Below are 18,922 nucleotides of genomic sequence, written 5' to 3' on the forward strand. Positions count from 1 at the left end.
TCAATTCTGATACCTGATTCTCTGTAACACTATTTACCTTGCTGAGAGATACAAACACTGTATTATTTGAATACTGCTCAGTGATGTTGCTGGTGTTTTCCAGTGTTCAAATATTCATTATAGGCTTCATTTTTTGGTAAATGCTACTAAAATATTACTTTTTTTTTTTTTTTTCTGAGACGGAGCCTCCATTGTCACCCAGGCTGGAGTTCAGTGGTGCGATCTCCGCTCACTGCAACCTCTGCCTCCTGGATTCAAGGGATTATGCAGTCTCAGCCTCCCGAGTAGCTGAGATTACAGGTGCCTGCCACCACGCCCAGCTAATTTTTTGTATTTTTAGTAGAGACAGGGTTTCACTATGTTGGCCATGCTTGTCTTGAACTCCTGACCTCATGATCCACCTGCCTCAGCCTCCCAAAGTGCTGGGATTACAGGCATGAGCCACCGCACCCAGCCAATATTACTTATTTTTTAAGCTGTCCATTAAATATCTTTAACAATAAGTAAAGAGTATAAAGAATGTTGGATATATTTTTTAAATAACTTATGATTTGGGGCATCCCTGAAAATGCCAAAGAATTGCAATTTCTCATTTCCAAAGATTAGTATCTTTCTGGGGCCAGGCACGGTGGCTGACATCTGTAATCCCAGCACCTTGGGAGGCCGAGGTGGGTGGATCACTCTGAGGGCAGAAGTTTGAGACCAGCTTGGCCAACATGGCAAAACCCCATCTTTACTAAAAATACAAAAAAAAAAAAAAATTAGCTGGGCGTGGTGGCAGGCGCCTGTAATCCCAGCTACTTGGGAGGCTGAGGCAGCAGAATCACTTGAACCAGGAAGGCAGAGGCTGCAGTGAGCCAAGATCATGCCATTGTGCTCCAACCTGGGCAACAAGAGAGAAACTCTATGTCAAATATATATATATATTTGTTTCTGGAATTTGGAAATGCTAAATACAGGCATGGTCCTTGGCCAAAATACAGTTCAACTTCTAAGGAACCTAAATGGCATGTTCCTCAAAGGTATATTATAGGCTTGTAATTTGGGATCCAAAGTCCCTGGAACAATATACTATATCCCACAATTGTTCTCATTTCTCTCTTGACCAGTTAGAGTTAGAATTCAGAACCAGCTTATTAATATTTTTTTAAACTCAGGCTTCAGACTTAGATACCATTACAATATGCACATGTGTGCACATATAAACACACATGCAGAAGAGACCACAGTTATAAAAATCTCCTTGGTCTTTTAAAAAAGCAGCCTCCCTTGGCCCAGAAGTCCCAGTCACTATTCGAATGATGGATAGAGGTTTCCATTTCTCACTCAGTCAGCCAGCTCTTTGTCTGCACCCCTTAATTTCAGAAGAAGCAGGAATTCCTCAGCAAGGCCCTTTCGAAGTTCACAAAGGCACAGCTGCCATAAATCAAACATTGGTGACATTGGTGAAGTCAAGGAATAGTGCTGCAAGTAACATTTTCCTCGACCTTGCTGAGAGAAAGTCAAGTCTTGAGTTTAATGAAATGAAATCTCTTTATTGTGAACATGAATAAGCCTGCCAGAGTAGTTCTCTTTTGAAGTGACTTAACTGGTCTGTGAGGAGATTTAAGCCCAGTCTCCCAAATCCAAAGGCAGAAGCAGCCTTCATCACCCACCTGGAGGTATAGCCAAGGGAAGGCTGTTTTCTAAGCCCAGAGCTCTGTGCAAAGCTAACTAAAGCTGGGACATCTTGAAGGCATTGAAAGAAAATGAAGCAAACAAATGAACAGTGAATCCAAGAAGAACCAAACTCACCTGTCTCCTGGCCAGTATTTTCTCTCCACAAGCAATGTAAAAACCCATCATTAGTAATAGACTAAGAAAAGGATGGTATGGTCTGCACTCTGGATTCAAAAATTGACTTCTTTTAAACCTGCAGATGAATTAAGTTATGAGTGGATGAAAAGATGTTACAGTTATTCATACAGTGCAATTATCTGGAGAGATTTTTCACAATACTCTGGTAGAGTCAGAAAGCCCACTGAATTTAATTTGAATTCTAAAACTTTTATTAAAGATACAAGTGTGTTTTTGTTTTTAAACCAAGAGATAATTTTGTCCCTGTGTTATTAAGGATTAATGTAACTCAAAGGCAGACGTGGCTTCTATAAAATGAATTTTATTTTTTTCCTCCCTTTCTTCTAGCTATCTGGAAAACAGTAAAACAATTAGGGAAAGAACAAAGAACTTCTCTATGTCTTTGGTTACCCTTGGTGAAGAAAGGAGTCCCATATTCTCAACGCTCAATCCTTCTAAGGTTTACTGGGCAGGTCCTAACGGTTTTACTGGGCTTGTAAAATAAATATTTCTGAAGTTGAAATAGTTCACCTTGAGAAAACTTGTTCCAAGTTTTTATCCCCTCTTTTGGGTATGGTCCTGACCTATGAACCTGATACAATGAGTTCCAGGTGTTGAACTCTGTGTGGGAAGGAGGTCCTGTCTGCCCTTAACTTTTCATAAAGAGTCCCTGCCCAGATAAATGATTCTCATTGACTTTTACAGATGATTTTTCTCTGGGCTCTCTTTCAACACCTAACTCATACTTAACTTCTTTATCTTCATACATACCCATGAGAGAGAGACAGAGAGAGAGAGAGAGATTCAATAATACAGATAATTTCACACTTTATAATTTTTTTTTTGAGATGGAGTCTCGCTCTGTCTCCCAGGCTGGATGGAGTGCAGTGGTGCGATCTCGCCTCACTGCAAGCTCCATCTCCCGGGTTCATACCTTTCTCCTGCCTCAGCCTCCTGAGTAGCTGGGACTACAGAGGCTCCTGCCACCACGCCTGGCCAATTTTTTTGTATTTTTTTTTTTTTTTGGTAGAGACGGGGTTTCACAGTGTTAGCCAGGATGATCTCAACCTCCTGACCTCGTGATCCGCCCACCTTGGCCTCCCAAAGTGCTGGGATTACAGGCATGAGCCACCGCGCCCGGCCCACGCTTTATAATTTTTATACAAAACATTCCATAATTACAAACGATATTTATATAATACTTCTAAATTGATAGAGCCATTACAAAGATTTATGGTAGAAAACAAGTGATGGACTCCAACAATTCAGGATTGTCCCCAAACTCTATTGCCTGCCACAGAACATTATCCATGTTCAAAACAAAAAAAAAACACCAAAAAATGGCTGACTTACATGAGAACCTATGGATAAAAGCACGATTATGTGAGATAAAGAGTAGGACGGGTAAAGAGTCTGAGTTGCAGTCGCAATGCTCTACAAGCACCTGTATGAATTTAGGAAATAAATCAATCTCTCTGGCGCCAGTGTTTCAACTGCAAATGGTAGATTGCAGTGAATGTATCCTGAAGTTCCTTTGTAACTCTGATATTTTATAACTGCATTTATTTCTTAACAAGTTAGCATGTCTTAAATTGGGAGGCTTTCCAACAAATGCACCTTAAAATTGCTGTTGACCAGGTGGCCATCATATAGTTGTCACTGACTAAAAACTTGGTTAAACAACAACTTGGTGTGTAGTAGCTTGGTTGTTATGCTTGAGAATAAGAAAAGACAGCTGTAAGCTTTCAACATTTTAGTTACAAATTATTTGAAGTCCATTAGAAGAAGGAATAGGAGAGTTGGTTGTAACTTCTATTGGCAATTTCTGGTAAGATCAAGAGAGACCCAGAAACAAATCGTATAAAATGGGTTTAGAAAAAAATCCTGGAGACAATAGTGGTACACTCATAAGAAACATTGTGACACAAAATACTTGATGACAGCCAGCCACATTCTGGAGGATAACGCAATCATTGACAGCCTGTTGCAAAGTAATTCAAAAGAGCCTACCTCTAAACATGAAGAAATCTTAGAAATTCACTAACCAATTTATATTTTTCTTTTTTTCAGATAATATGAGTGATAAATGATAAAACATATGTGTTAATCTAAAAGACCTCTTGCATTAAACATAATATTATGTATTATGTTTAATACATATTACTGTACATAATATGTAAAGTATAACATACCTGTTGGTCTTGATAGGTATCATGTAATATTTATAAGTAATGAGAAAGCATTGTCATAGTTGCATCAACAACTTTTTTTCATCTGCATATGTAAATTAAAAGTGCATCTTAAATCTGTGACATCTCAGAAGAGGTAAAATATAGCATGCATAAGCAAGATATTGGAGGATCCTTATAGCAACTTCTGTTTTTTGCCCAGCATCAACCATGAAGAAGTCATCAACTTTTCTTGGAATTCCTAAAATCTTTTTGTACCAAAGTGTTATGGGGCAATATTGATTGTACTAAAGGCTTCCAAAGATATATGGAGAAGGAATATTACATCATTAGTTGTATACTCTGTTCCCAGGCAAAAATAAAATCCCCATTGGACCAATTCTTCTCGCCTTTCTCAGGCCTCCTCTTCTTCCACTGAATTTGACTCATCTTCTTTCTTCTACCCATGTTTTAAAACTCGTTTCCTTCTTCTGGTTGTTGGGGACCTGTGTATCATTAGGGTTTGTGTGTACTCCTAGAGTACGCTTACCAATGCTTCCTTTTGACATCTTCAATCTTTCCCTAGGAAGGAATTTTTATACTACTGCTAAAAAGATAAAAATTTCTTCATGTTACCTGTGATTTATTTTCCCTCCCAATTGGCAATATTTGCTGCAGAAAAAGAAAAAGATGAAAACCTCAGTCAGCAATTTAAGGCATAGATCTGTGTTTGGAAACTTGTAATTCTCTACTCATGGACCTCACCACAATTTCCCAAATCATAAAGTTATGAACTACTGCAAAAGAAAATACACCTAGACCAAAGGAAAGAATGACACATCTGATGTCTACTGTAATAAAAAGTAATATTTAACAATAAAACACCCAACTGTGTGATTTATTAAATGGAGGCCCTTCTGGAAATTTTTAACTCTAGAGCAAAGGACTTGACTATACATTTTGCTTTAGGGTTTGGACTTAGTTCACAAAAATTGAATATGGCTGCTAAACCCTTTGAAAGGTTTTTGTTTGTCTATTTATTTTTTCTCTTGCATTAAGCCTGTGGGACTGGACACAGAGAGTGAAAGTAGGTTGTTTGCTTGGCCAGCATCCATATTCCCTTCCTGCAGCAATAGTACCTTGATTTCCTTTTGTGGATTTCACCTTTTCCCTCACATTCTGCCAATGTTGTTTTGAAAGAAATTGACAAAGGTAAATCCTGATTGACCTGAGTCAATTTGCATAGCTAGCCCCTTGGCCACAGGGATTATTAGATTAGCACATATCCCAGTCAGACCCAATGAGACCTTTGCTGCACCTTCTGGAAAAAAGAAACCCTCTCTTTTCCTCTGGCCTTAGCAGATTGAGGGAGTAAAAACCTCACCTCTCACATTGCTTTAGCCACTTCAATGCTATGAGCGGGAGCCAGACTGTGGATAAAGGCCACCCCCAGACGATGGTGAGCTGATAGATGTCTGTTGTCTACATTGTTTGCACCCTGAATCAAGCCACTCCTAAAGCTAGCCTTCCCCAGACTTTTCAGTTACATAATCCAAGAAGTTTATTTTTTGCTTAAATCACTTTGTGTTTCTTTCGCTTGTAATATAGAGTCCCAAACAACATAGTGTACGTTTATAGCATCTAAAATAAGAATTCATTCCATATCTATTTTCTCACTCATTTTTAAAGCATTTACAGAGTACCTATTATGTGCCAGGCATTAGAAATAGAATAATGAATACTCTCCAGACCCTGACCCTCCAATAGGACAAGCTAGAGGTATAAGCATATGATACAATGTAATATGGATGAGGTGGAAGGCACTATCAGAAGACACAGGATGAAGCGACTAATTCAGCCTATGAGTGCCAACAAAAAAGGTTAGCAGGTGAGGAAGGGACATTCTAAGAGAAGTAAATAGCTTGTGCAAAGGTCCAGGAACTGGCACGGCTCTTCTGGGAAACCACTGAGAGTCTGTTGTGTTTTGCACATGGGTTCCTGAGCTAAGGGCAGAGGGATGTGACTGGAAAGGTAAAATCCTTTATCAATTTTAAAGGACTTTGTACATCAGGTCATCAGTGACTTATGCACAAAGGGATGTCACTGTCAAGACCTGAACCAATAAAAAGATGCAGACATCTTCAAGTGGCAACATGAGTGTGTTTTCCTTGTCTAATCACCGGAAGCTGCCTGACTCAAGCCAGAGTTGCTCTCCTAACTAGGCCTCACTCTCCTCCCCCACTCTGCTACAAAGAAGAATTGTAAGGCTGATGCTGACAGCCTCCTGTGCTATTGTGCATTTCAGATATTCATCTGTGCTCTGGAAAATGGCTTGAAATTCTCCATGGAGAGTGCAGACAGAAAGGTCAACAATTATGCAAAATGAATAATAGGCTTGGAGCAATCAGGCCACACAGCTGTTGCAATGAATTCTCTGAAACCCGCCTGCCAGGTGTCTGTGTCCCTGCCCAATGGCCCTGGCCAGGCATCCAAAGCCAAGCCCTTAGTTAACTAGTATTCCTAGACAGCTAGGGGAGATTCTGAATGAAAGCAGAGAAAATCAGAAAAGCCGCAGCTCTGTGCACAGGGAAAAAAAAAAAAAAAGTCTTCTTGAGGCTCCACTAAAGGCATCAGTGAATAATCTGTTCTCAGAGGTAAGAGGTTAAACAAGGAGCCAAGAGTTAAAAACTCCAACCTGGGGCCAGCCACACTTCAATGCATAGCCATGAAAATGCCTGAAGTGACCTTCTGTTCTGGAAGAACATCATATAGCCTCCACTTTTTCTGGAGAGGGAATATCAATCCAGCAGGAAAACGTTGCTGAGAATCTCCTATGTAAAAGGTGCTAGGGACTGCAGAGACGAATCACACCTTAGGGTCCAGGAAAGAACAGGCAATCAGCCAATGTGTGCCAAATGTAGGTTAGCGAAGCCAACTGCTTTGATAAAAGAGGAAGGGAGTTTCCACATACGGAAAGCATGGCATCTGTTCAAATAAATGGCTGTTCCACAGGTAGGTGGCATCCTCACTGATAAGGAAACTGAGGACCAGAAAAGTGATCCAAGGTAGGGAGAAGAGAGATTGGAAGTAAGTCCAGCCCAATTCCAACATGACACCATTTCCCACTTTTCCAAGGATGGCAGAAAGCAAGAAAACTCTTTCGTAGGTAAACCTCAGCTTTTGAACTAGGATTTATAGAGTTTTACCAAAGCCAGGGTACAAGAAAAGGCACATCTTTCTATAATGTCACTGTGTTAGTCAGCTCAGGCTGCCATAATGAAATGCCATGAACAAAGTGGCTTATTTTTCACAGTTCTGGAGACTGGGAAGACTAAGATCAAGGCACTGGCCAACTGGGTTATTGGTGAGGGCTCTCTTCCTGGTTTGCAGACAGCCACCTTCTCATTCTCCTTTAGTGCATGCACTCAGGGAGAGGGGGAGAGGGAGAGAGAGAAAGCTCTCTTCCTTCCTCTTCTTATAAGGCCACCAATCTTATTGGATTAGGACTCTACTTTTATGACCTCCTTTAACCTTAATTATCTCCAAAAAGTCTTACCTCCAAATACAGTTACGTTGGGGATTAAGACTTTAACATATGAATTTGGTGGGGGAGAGGGTCACAATTCAATCCATAGAAGTCACTTTTACTTGAAAAATTGGGAGGTGGGGAAATTGTTTTTTAAACCAAAAGAAACTCAATTCTCTATGGCTTATAATATAAATTGCTAAAATGTTTTAAGAGGAAAAAGTGGGTCTTCTGGTTATACCATGAGAGTTTTGAGGGCTTACCTTTAAGAATGCTGTGACAATTTTTGAGAGGTCTCAATAGAGGGGAATAGAGGGAGAAACACCTGGAAAGATAGGATGGAGCGAGTAGGTGGAGGGTCTTGAATCCCAGATGGCATGAATCCCTGAATGCTGATGAGGCTGACCATTTTCTGTTAGTCACTCCAGTCTCATTCTCCACCTTCTTCCCTGTTCTGAGCTCAGGACTCTTGCAGGCTTCCTGCTCTCTAACTTCCCCTTGGGTTCCCAGCAGGGGAAAAGTGGGCAGGGGAGAATGAGGTCAGAGAATTTACCCCATCCCTCATTGCTGGGCCCCTGCAGATCGTCTCCTTTACTGAAGGCTGTTTCTATACAGCTACTCTCTCTGGGTTACAGTCTTCCGGTCATTATTTCTTCCTTTTGTCCCTTCAATCCCAGAAGTAGTAATGGCTTCACAGTGCTCCTATACCTAGGGTACTGCATCACTTCCTAGCAGTCTTCAAAAATCCTATCCATACTCTTGCAAACAGTCCATTCAGGGATAGCTTCATAGGAGTATGACTCACACAGTCTCACAGAGTTCCAAGCTTAGAAGTGCCTACACTTGCTTTAATACTTGAGATTATTAATAATTTTTGAACAAAGGCCACCATTTTATTTTTATTACTTTTATTTTTTGAGATGGGGCTTCACTCTGTTGCCCAGGCTGGAGTGCAGTGGCACGACTGCAGCTCACTGCAGCCTCAACCTTCCCAGGCTCAGGCGATCCTCCCACCTCAGCCTCCCAAGTAGCTGGGACTACAGATGTGCACCACCACACCTAGGTAATTTTTGTAGAAATGGAGGCTTGCCAGTCTTGCCTAGGCTGGTCTCAAACTTCCAGGCTCAAGCGATCTGCCTGCATTGGCCTCCCAAAGTGCTAGGATTATAGGTGAGAGCCACTGTGCCCGACCTGGCCCCCAGTTTTTATTTTGCACTGGGCCCCACAAACTAGATAGCTGCTCCTGAACCCTTCATTAAACCCTCTGCAAGCACTGCATTCAAGTATGCCATCTGTTTTGTGCCAGGACCCTGGCCCCTAACCCTCCTACACAGAGAGGAGGACACCCCTAGGCTAGCTGATTTACTCAGTAGGAGGCAAGACTTTTCCCCCAAAACAAAGGAGGCCTTGGGAAAAGACACAGGTGTTCTAACTGGGCTAGTTTTCTCCTGAAGCTGAAACTGAAATCAAGACCATGGGGCTGGGCACAGTGGCTCATGCCTATAATCCCAGCACTTTGGGGGGCTGAGGAAGGTGGATCACTTGAGCCCAAGAGTTCAGGACCAGGCTGGGCAACATGGTGAAATCCCATCTCTTAAAAAAAACTACGAAAATTCGCTGGGCATGGTGGTGCTTACCTACAGTCCCAGCTACTCTAGAGGCTGAGGTGGGAGGGTCATTTGAACCTGGGAGATCGAGGCTGCAGTGAGTTTTGATCACGTCACTGTACTCCAGCCTGGGCAACAAAGCAAGACCCTGTCTCAGAAAATGAAAATGAAAATATCATGGAAGGCAGCAAGCTGAGGCTGAGGCCTGCTGGGTTCAGGACTGTGGAGATGATAAAGGTTCAGGTCCTGGCAACACAGCATTTTAGCTCATAACACTTGGACTTCACTCACCGTTTCTGAAACCTCGGCTTTGCCATCTGGATAATACCGGACCTAACTCGATGAACAGTTGTCCACCAAAAAAGCTGTAGGTGTATTAATCTCTGGTATATGACAGAATGTGCAATAAATATTTGTTCAATACATAGTTTGAGTTTATATTTAAACTCAAAACAGACTGTGAACTAGGAAGAAGGAATATGGAAGAAAAACAATAATCCAACCATCAATTCTTTTTTTCCCAGTGATACGTGGAAATCAAGGATTCTCTCTGCTGGAGAGTCAGATGGAAGCTGAAGGTCCAGAGCGCTATGGTAGGCACTCCAGATTCCAAAACCCGTGCCTCTGAGCAAGCTATCCCAGGGACAATAGGGTCATTTGTAAAAAAAAACACAGCAGGGTAATGACTCCAAAGAGTAAGATACTCCTTTCCTATTCCCCACTTGGTGAGAACTGAGTGGCACCATGACCAAATTGCTCAGCTGCATCTGGATCATAAGTAAGGACATATTAATTAATTGTGGACCAGTTCTGCACTGATCCTGCCCACCCTTCCCCAATGGCATAAGAGCACTTTGGCCTCTGTAAGTCACTAGGTCATGCTTTCTCAGCACTTAATAATACACTTATTGGGTACCTACTGTGTACTGGCACTGTGTTAGGGACTTTCATTGTATTGCCTAGACTGAGGGTCTGCAAAACTTTTCTTGAAGAGCTGATAGTAAATATTTTAGGCTTTGCAAGCCAGATGGTCTCTACAATCAAACTCATATTTATTAACAAATATTTATTGCACATCCTGACAACTCTGGCACTGTAGTCTAAAAGCACCCACAGTCAACATCTAAATGAATAGGCATCTCTGTGTTCCTAAAAAACCTTATATACAAAAACAGGTGGCTACTGTAATTTACCAACCCCTAGTCTAGAGCAGTAGGCTCTCCAACTTGCGACTATGTCGGAATCCACTGGGTGGCTTGTTGAAGCACAGACTGCTGGGTCGGACCCTCAGAGTTTCTGATTCAGGAGGTCTGGTGTCAGGCAGAAAATTTGCATTTCTAATAACTTCTCAGGTGCTGCTGCTGCTGCTGCAGCTACTGCTCCCACACTTTGAGAACCACTGGCCTTGAAAGTGTAGCCCTTTTTTTTTTTTTTTTTTTTTTAGGTTTTTGGGATGCATGTGCTGGACATGCAGGTTTGTTACATAGGTATATGTGTGCCATGGTGGTTTGCTGCACCTAATGACTTATCACCTAGGTATTAAGCCCAGCATGAACTATTTTTCCTAATGCTCTCCTTCCTCCCACCCTACCCTCCAACAGGCTTCAGTGTGTGTTGTTCCCCTGTGTCCATGCATTCTCACTGTTCAGCTCTCACTTATGAGTGAGAACATGAGGTGTTTGGTTTTCTGTTTCTGCATTAGTTTGCTAAAGATAACGGCTTCCAGCTCCATCCATGTCCCTGCAAAGACATCATTTCTTTCCTCTTTATCGCTACATAGTATCCATAGTGTAAATGTACCATATTTTCTTTATCCAGTCTATCATTAATAGGCATTTTGGTTGATTCCATGTCTTTGCTATTGTGAATAGTGCTGCAATGAACATGCATGGGCATATATCTTTACAATAGAATGATTTAAATTCCTTTGGGTATATACCCAGTAATGGGATTGCTGTGTCAAATGGTATTTCTGGTTCTAGATCATTGAGGAATCGCCACACTGTCTTCCACAATGGTTGAACTAATTTACATTCCCACTGAAAGTGTGAAAGCATTCCTATTTCTCCACAGCCTTACCAGCATCTATTGTTTCTCGACTTTTTAAAAATTGCCATTCTGACCAGCATAACACGATATCTCATTGTGGTCTTGATTTGCATTTATCTAATGATCAGTGATGTTGAGTTTTTCATATGTTTGTTGGCTGCATAAATGTCTTCTTTTGAGAAGTGTCTGTACATGTCCTTTGCCCACTTTGTGATGGAGTTGTTTGCTTTTCTCTTGTAAATTTGTTTAAGTTCCTTGTAGATTTTGGATATAAGCCTTTTGTCAGATGGATAGATTGCAAAAATCTTATCCCATTCTGTAGGCTGTCTGTTTACTCTGGTAATAAGTTTCTTTTGCTGTGGAGAAGCTCTTTAGTTTAATTAGCTCCCATTTGCCAATTTTTGCTTTTGTTGCAATTGCTTTTGGTGTTTCTGGCTTGAAATCTTTGCCCATGCCTATGTCCTGAATGGTATTGCCTAGATTTTTTTCCAGGGTTTTTATAGTTTTGGGTTTTACATTAAGTCTTTAATCCATCTTGAGTTAAACTTTGTATAAGGTATAAGGAAGGGGTCCAGTTTCAATTTTCTGCATATGGCTAGCCAGTTTTCCAGCACTATTTATTAATAGGGAATCCTTGACAGGCACAGTGGCTCATGCCTGGAATCTCAGCACTTTGGGAGGCCAAGGCAGGCAGATTGAGGTCAGGAGTTCAAGAACAGCCTAGACAACATGATGAAGCCCCGTCTCTATTAAAGATATGAAAATTAGCCAGGCATGGTGGTGCACACCTGTAATCCCAGCTACTCAGGAGGCTAAGGCATGAGAATTGCTTGAATCCAGGAGGCAGAGGTTGCAGCTGAGATCACATCACTGCATTCCAGCCTGGGCAACAGAGCGAGATCTCAACTCAAAAAAAAAAAATAGGGAATCCTTTCCCCATTGCTTGTTTTTCTCAAGTTTGTCAAAGATCAGATGGTTGTAGATGTATGCTCTTATTTCTGAGATCTCTATTTTGTTTCATTGGTCTATGTGTCTGTTTTTGTATGAGTACCATGCTGTTTTGGTTACTGTAGCCTTGTGGTATATTTTGCAGTCAGGTATCAAAATGCCTTCAGCTTTGTTCTTTTTGCTTAGGATTGTCTTGGTTACACAGGCTCTTTTTTGGTTCTGTATGAACTTTATAGTAGTTTTTTCTAATTGTGTGAAGAATGTCACAATTTTAATGGGAATAGCAGTGAATCTATAAATTACTTTGGGCAGTATGGCCATTTTCACAATATTGATTCTTCCTATCCACAGCATGAAATGTTTTTCCATTTGTTTGTGTTGTTTCTTATATTCTTGAGGAGTGGTTTATAGTTCTCCTTGAAGAAGTCCTTCGCTTCCCTTGTTAGCTGTATTCCTAGGTATTTTATTCTCTTTGCAGCAATTGTGAATGGGAATTCACTCATGATTTGGCTCTCTGCTTGTCTGTTGTTGGTGTAAAGGAAAACTTGTGATTTTTGCACACCGATTTTGTATCCTGAGACTTTGCTGAAGTTGCTTATCAGCTTAAGGAGCTGTGGGGCTGAGATGATTGGGTTTTCTAGAAATAGGATCATGTCATCTGCAGAGACAGTTTAACCTCCTCTCTTCTTATTTGAATACCCCTTATTTCTTTCTCTTGCCTGATTGCCCTGGCCAGAACTTCCAATACTATGTTGAATAGAAGTAGGGAGAGAGGGCAACCTTGTCTTGTGCTGGTTTTCGTGGGGAATGCTTCCAGTTTTTGCCCATTCAGTATGATATTGGCTGCGGCTTTGACATAAATGGCTCTTATTGAGATATGTTCCACCAATACCTAGTTTATTGACAGATTTTAACATGAAGGGATGTTGAATTTTATCGAAGGCCTTTTCTGCACTATTGAGATACTCATGTGGTTTTTGTCTTTAGTTCTGTTTCTGTGATTAATTATGTTTATTGATTTGCATATGTTGAACCAGCCTTGCATCTCAGGGATGAAGCCAACTTGATCATGGTGCATAAGCTTTTTGATGTGCTTCTGGATTCAGTTTGCAGTATTTTATTGAGGATTTTCACATGGATGTTCATCAGAGATATTGGCCTGGAGTTTTCTTTTTTTGTTGTATCTCTGCCAGGTTTTGGTATCAGGATGATGCTGGCCTCATAAAATGAGTTAGGGAGAAGTCCCTCCTTTTCAATTTTTGTTTGGAATAGTTTCAGAAGAAATGGTACCAGCTCCTCTTCGTACCTCTGGTAGAATTCAGCTGTAAATTCATCTCACCTTAGGCTTTTAAGACCACAGCTCTGAAGCTGAGTAGCCTATTTGAATCCTGCCTCTTTCACCTGTTAGCTAAGTCACCTTGGGTAGTTTATGTTTCTTTATATTTCTGAGCCTCATCTGTAGAATTAGATGAATAACACCAATTTCACAGGATGTTCTGAGTTAAATGAGTGAATGCATGTGAAGTCCTTAGACCAGGGCCTGGCACATGATCAGTCCTCAAAAACTGTTAGCTGTTGCTAAATGGTAGCTGATATCACTTCATTTTATTCTCCCAACAACCTGGCCAGTTTATAGATGAGGTAGCCAGGGCACAGGGGGTTAAAATGCATTGTCAACAGCACACAGCTGGTAAAGGGCACACCCAGGGCCCTCTGTACTGTCCTCCCTCCCTAGCACCTGAGTCAAACAGACCTTCCTCATTGCCTCCATGAGACCCAGAAGAATAAAAGCCCACATGGAAGATGGGCCTTGTGAGCTAGGAAGCATTCTGATCTGTGTCCCCAGGGTCTGCTCCTGGAACTCGAGTGCAGTTACGCTCTTCAGACTCTGACACCCTCTCCTGTGCTTCCTCAGGCCACACTGGGACCAAAGAACAAAGGAGCCCTCCATCCATCCTTTGCACCCCATTTTCTGTCAGAAGCCACTGGCCTACATGGAACCACCCTGGGCTAGATTAGGTCTTATAACATTTACTGGCAATGAGTTAGATGTTTTACATATATTATCTCATTTAATCCTCAATATAATTTTATATGGCACATACTCTCATTATGATCATTTAACAAATGAGGAAACTGAGGCATAATGGAAGTTGGCCTAAGCCACGCAGCTAGTGAGCCAGCATGCCAATGCAGAAACACAGATCAGAATGCTTCCAACATTTTTGTTCTTTTTACTTATGTAATCTTGTCTCCTTATATAGTTGAGAAGTAAAAGGACTAAGGAAAGAGAGCATTAGTTATTGTTTAGAGCAAAGAACTTGTAATGTCCAAAATGAAGCTTTCTCTCATAGGCAATTTTGGCTAATTTATCTGAAAAAATATGAATAAGTTTAAGTGAATCCATACCTTTCAGGTAAAGACGTGTTTGTAAATGTACTCTTACCAATTTGAAACAGGAAAAAAACTGTGTGAGTTTTGCTCACACATAGGTGGCTTTTATGAGAAGTAGGGGGGAGACTTTTATGAGAAGAAAAGTAGAGCTGGAGTGGCTTTGACCCCTTATCGTTAAGAATGAAAAGGAAGAATAATCAAATGTACGCTGAAAATATAACAGCAAATAAGCTCCGAGGTGACATTTGGGCTATGTAGTTTTCTTCTGGCTGTGTGACAATAAGTGCCTGTTCAGCTGGCTTTTCCCAAAGCCAGAGAAAGGTCTCTTAGCTAAAATGTCACAATGCATCTTATTTTCTATTTTCAGTGTGTGTTCTGAGGGGAGACTGACACTCTGTCTTGCCCTCACTCACCGCTTAGAAAATAACAACAGTACAGCACAAAGAAAGTTAGGAAGGAAGGGGCCACTGTGGAGCTGGCTCGAGCTCTCTGACTTTCATTCCGCAGAGGGTGCAAGCTTTGGGTGGAGAAGAGGTGGAAGAGATGAGAGGAGGTTCTGACATAACCTCCAAATGTACACTCCTAAGAAGTCACAGCAAAAACATTTGACCTATTTTGCACAATTATGTGATGCTCTGGCAAGTGGTTGTTGGACTTACATTTAGAGATCAGAAAATTTTTATTGGCCAATTTAGTGGTTATTACTAAAGGTCTTCGGTCCAAAGAACAGCTGTCATTTGGTGACCTAGAGGTCTGAGCTCTGCCTCAAAGGAAGGCATGACCCTCCTTCTTTCTAAAACTCACAGCCCCATTTTGGCTTTCAAGGCCACACATAATCTGTCCCCTGCCTACAATGCCAGCCTCATTCTCACCACTCATTCTCTATTCTCTTGGTATTCTGCTGCTAGTTTTGTTGTTTCATTATTACCAACAGAGGTCTACACCCATGTGGTCCCTTCTTTCTGGGAGATCCTCTAAACACCCTACACCTTCTTTCCTATAACTTCATCTCCTTAACTCCTACTTTTCCATGACCCTTGTGAATCTGGGCCATGTTGTCCAATCTCAGAAGTATATTTGTGTTCAGAGGAGGATAGTCCAGGACCAAAATGTATTTTCAAAATTACTCAATCTTTTCACCAACACACGAAACCCTGATTCTACTGTCTTCTTCCAATAGAATTATTACAAGGGCCAATCAACTGATCAACCCATGTGCCAGCTGCCATTTTTTATTCCGTACTTCCTGCTGTCACAGGAACAATGTTTCTAAACCGTCAGTTTCTTCTGTCCATCTCCATTATGAATCTTTTCACTCAACTACTCTAGACAAATTACGACCCCAAAACATGCCGTCTCATTTTGCGTTGGTCATTTTCTTGATCTGGATTGCCCATCTACCCTTTTAGCCTGTCCAAACCCTAATAATCTTTCATAACTTAGTTCAAATGCCCACTCTTTGATAAGCATTTCAACAGCAGACCCTGTCACTTTTTCCTCTGTTGTTTCTGCTGTCCTCTCTTATAGGGCTTGCAGTATAATTTACATTACTGTTACTTGTTTATAGATCTGGTTCTTCCACTAGAGGGAGAATTCCTTGAAGTCAAGGGTTTCTTCTTACTTCTTTTTGGGTCCATAGCAAAATGATTTGTACAGTAGGTACTAATTATCTACTTACTGAATTTAAGTTCATATGTCATTTTAATATTTACATTGCATTTTCACATACATTTACTTATTAGTCATCCCAATGGATCTATGAGACATATAATACTATCCCAATTTTAAGAGGAAAAAGTGAAGCTCACATAGTTAAATGATGAGTCTAAAGTGGCACAACGTGGAGGTGGCTGATCTAGACTTCAAGCCAGGTCTCCAACTCCCCTTGTAGTTGTGAACGTCTATGATTCTGTAATTCTGTTTCAAATTTTATGCCAGAAAGGAGAGGAAAATGATTATTTCATTATAATATTGCAGAGAAAAAAGACTGGCAAATGCTCTTCCGTTACATGCAAGCTTGTATTATGCCCCATTGGAAATGAACATTATAAACATTAGCTTCAACAATGTAACATAACAGCAGCTTCTTTTATTAGCATTGTTTAAACATTTGGGTAGTAAGCAGGAACACCTCATCAAACATATGTTCTCAGTCAAATATATATCCTCTATGCAAATTGTATGGAGTTATCTTTATTAGGTGTTATTTATTCGAAAGGCGGAAGGTGCCAACGTGCAGAAAATAATGAACAGACTGGACTGTGGAAAAATGGCTTAATTATGTAGGTCAAGAGTCCTTAACCAGACAACCACAAAAAAATCACTTTACAGAAAGCATTGGGGGAGGGGGACCTGGCACAGAGATATGCATATATTATCTCCTGGCATATTAAAATAAGACTTGACTAATGTAAAACCACCTTATACAAAGTCCCCAAAAGAACAGAAATCTTTTCCTGTGGGTTGAGAGTGCCAAAACTGGCACAATGAAGGACATGTTCAAGGAGGAAGAACACGGTTTTGCTAATCTGAAGGTCTTTATTTGAATCTCTCTCATGTCCGTCACTTCCTATCTGGGTGATCCGGGACAAGTTACTTCCTTCTGAGCCTCCTCGTTCTCTTTGTGAAATGGGGATGATAATAATATTGAACTTATCAAATTGTTTATTATTAAGAGTAACTGATAAAAATCTACGTGATGCTTTTTCCTGGGGCAGCAGCCGGGCTGAGAGGAGCGTGGCTCTCTACTCTCTCCGCCATGGCTTGTGCTCGCCCACTGATATCGGTGTGCTCCGAAAAGGGGGAGTCACCTGGCAAAAATGTCACTTTGCCTGCTGTATTCAAGGCTCCTATTTGACCAGATATCGTGAACTTTGTTCACACCAACTTGCGCAAAAACAACAGACAGCCCTACGCTGTCAGTGAATTAGCAGGTCATCAGACCAGCACTGAGTCTTGGGGTACTGGCAGAGCTGTGGCTCGAATTCCCAGAGTTCGAGGTGGTGGGACTCACCACTCTGGCCAGGGTGCTTTTGGAAACATGTGTCGTGGAAGCCGAATGTTTGCACCAACCAAAACCTGGCGCCGTTGGCACTGTAGAGTGGACACAACCCAAAAACGGTATGCCATCTGTTCTTCCCTGGCTGCCTCAGCCCTACCAGCACTGGTCATGTCTAAAGGTCATCGTATTGAGGAAGTTCCTGAACTTCCTTTGGTAGTCGAAGATAAAGTTGAAGGCTACAGGAAGACCAAGGAAGCTGTTTTGCTCCTTAAGAAACTTAAAGCCCGGAATGATATCAAAAAGGTCTATGCCTCTCAGCGAATGAGAGCTGGCAAAGGCAAAATGAGAAACCGTCGCCGTATCCAGCGCAGGGGCCTGTGCATCATCTATAATGAGGATAATGGTATCAAGGCCTTCAGAAACATCCCTGCAATTACTCTGCTTAATGTAAGCAAGCTGAACATTTCGAAGCTTGCTCCTGGTGGGCATGTGGGACGTTTCTGCATTTGGACTGAAAGTGCTTTCCGGAAGTCAGATGAATTGTATGGCACTTGGCGTAAAGCCGCTTCCCTCAAGAGTAACTACAATCTTCCCATGCACAAGATGATTAATACAGATCTTAGCAGAATCTTGAAAAGCCCAGAGATCCAAAGAGAGCCCTTCGGGCACCAAGCAAGAAGATTCATCGCAGAGTCCTAAAAAAGAACCCACTGAAAAACTTGAGAATCATGTTGAAGCTAAACCCATATGCAAAGACCATGCGCCGGAACACCATTCTTCGCCAGGCCAGGAATCACAAGCTCCAGGTGGATAAGGCAGCTGCTGCAGCAGCAGCACTAGAAGCCAAACCAGATGAGAAGGCGGCGGTTGCAGGCAAGAAGCCTGTGGTAGGTAAGAAAGGAAAGAAGGCTGCTGTTGGTGTTAAGAAGCAGAAGAAGCCTCTGGTGGGGAGAAAAGGCAGCAGCTACCAAGAAATCAGCCCCTGAAAAGAAGCCTGCAGAAAAGAAACCTACTATAGAGGAAAAGAAGCCTGCTGCATTAACTCTTAAATTTGATTATTCCATAAAGGTCAAATCATTTTGGACAGCTTCTTTTGAATAAAGACCTGATTATACAGGCAGTGAGAAACAAACAAACAAAAAAAAACTATGTGACAAGAAAACTTGGAACATAGTACGTACTCAATTACTGAATATTATCATTACACTTCCTCCACTGACACATACGTCTCTTCTAAACATGAATTTTTTTGAGAAACTGTGACTTATGGAAAATTTGGGAGGACGTATTCACCCTCTATTTCTATTCCAGATTTTACAATTCCCTTTCTCAAACACCTGTTTAATTTCATTTTCCTGGTCCCTTAAGAACAAACATCCTAATATCTCTAGCC

General features: G+C 41.3%; 1 pseudogene; it reads left to right on the forward strand.

Annotated features, from left to right (window-relative positions):
* Positions 1–17,248: 17,248 nt before the first annotated feature.
* Positions 17,249–18,659, forward strand: LOC101134249 (large ribosomal subunit protein uL4-like; annotated as a pseudogene).
* The last annotated feature ends 263 nt before the right edge of the window (positions 18,660–18,922 follow it).

Source organism: Gorilla gorilla, chromosome 13, assembly GCF_029281585.2.
Source record: "Gorilla gorilla gorilla isolate KB3781 chromosome 13, NHGRI_mGorGor1-v2.1_pri, whole genome shotgun sequence".
NCBI classification, from domain to species: Eukaryota; Metazoa; Chordata; class Mammalia; order Primates; family Hominidae; genus Gorilla; species Gorilla gorilla.